We start from the raw sequence: 1,537 nt of genomic DNA, 5'->3' as shown, positions 1-1,537 counted from the left end.
TTTCTTAAAAAAAAAAAGTTCTTGAGGGGAAAAATATAAAATACCTAAATTTCAAAAGATGGACTACTACCATACTCTTTGCTCTCTGTCTTTGAGTGTCCAAAGATAGAGGATTTCACAGTATGTTTTCAATCATTCAACTTTTGCAAACATATACAAATAGGCTCCTCACTAGCAGTCCTGTTTGGGCAATTAATAGCAAGCAATATGCTTGAATTAGAGGTCCAATTTCCTCTTGAATGCAGTTTCTCCTCTTCTTGGCAACAAAGCCATTTGCAGAGATCTGGAAATCACGAGTTTCCTAAGTGGAAGGAGGTGCTGGTCTGGTTCACCTGAAAATATCCGTTCAGATTGACTGGTGTTTTATAGTAACATTTCAAGACCCAGTTTATGTTATTGATGACAATGGAGTCAGGGTTGCCTTAGTTAGGTGAGTTTGCATAGGGCTCATAGCTGCGTCAAGCCAGCATGGGGTTGATCTGGGCCACGTTCTGCACCACATCCCTAGGGATGTGGCCAGTCCACTTGGAGGGCACTTCCAAGTTCACAGGCTTGATGACCTGGCTTGATGACTGGTGTTGGACAGAGAGACACCACCAAGCTTGTCAATGTGGTCCTCGCAGTGCAAAACAGTATCACTCCAGGCAATGCCCAGGAAATCAAGGATGAGCTTGAGGGAGTGCTGCAGGTGCAACACCAGCTGCTTGTAGTACAGGGGCAGACACTTGTCCTTGCCCACCTCCATGCACTGTGCATACATAACCTCGATGGTTTTGTTCTACTTGAGGCAGTCGTGGTAGTTGCTGAGGTCGAAGCCAGTGATGGTGACCTTGCATATGATCATGGAGTGCATGGAGGCCCAGCTGTCATGTACCACAAACAAGAACTTGGAGTTGGGGAACAGGCACGACAGGTACACTGAGGACTTGAGTGTGAAGGGGTCCTTGTTGCAGAGCACACGGGCCAACTAGCCATGCTTGGCAATAACCTCCAGGATGAAGGCCTGTATGGTGGGTCCAGCACCTCGTCCGTCACACCCGCCTCGTCCAGCCTCAGCTTCTGGCAGCCAGACTTGGACCAGACCTAGCATGTGGCCAACACATGCAGAATGATGCGCATCTTCTCACTGCAGTACACCTCGGAGTGGGCGTCCAGCATTGCCTCACTGTAACAGTACTCCATGCAGTCGACTCGCATCATAACCAGATCCTCCTACTCGGGCCACATGGCTCACCGGGGGCTCCAAGGGTCTGCTAGCACCACGCAGCACTCCAGGACCTGCTGCCCCAGCTGGATGCCAGCATCAGGGCCAATGTGCAGCCAGCCACCAGCAGCACCTTCTGCACCAGCAGGCACATGCTGGACCAGGGGCGGGGCAGGCCTGGCCTAGAAGCCAGCATCTGTGACTTCAGCTGCAGGTCAGTGGGCAGCCTGCCCACCGAGATCACATCTCCTCTGGGCACTACCAACTCTGGACTCCAGCCCTCGAGCCTGCTCGCCAAGGCTTTCTGCTGGCAGAACCTGCTCTGAGGCATGG

The 1,537-nt window shown here is 51.7% G+C and overlaps 1 pseudogene; it reads right to left on the bottom strand.

The window, feature by feature from the left end:
* Positions 1-290: 290 nt before the first annotated feature.
* On the bottom strand, positions 291-1,373 carry LOC103271957 (annotated as a pseudogene).
* Between the last annotated feature and the right edge of the window lie 164 nt (positions 1,374-1,537).

This window comes from Carlito syrichta, unplaced genomic scaffold (genome assembly GCF_000164805.1).
Source record: "Carlito syrichta isolate Samal-C Ts95f unplaced genomic scaffold, Tarsius_syrichta-2.0.1 Scaffold110750, whole genome shotgun sequence".
In the NCBI taxonomy this organism is placed as follows: domain Eukaryota; kingdom Metazoa; phylum Chordata; class Mammalia; order Primates; family Tarsiidae; genus Carlito; species Carlito syrichta.
The sequence above is the reverse complement of the archived record's forward strand: the minus strand, read 5'-3'. Positions and strand labels throughout refer to the sequence as shown.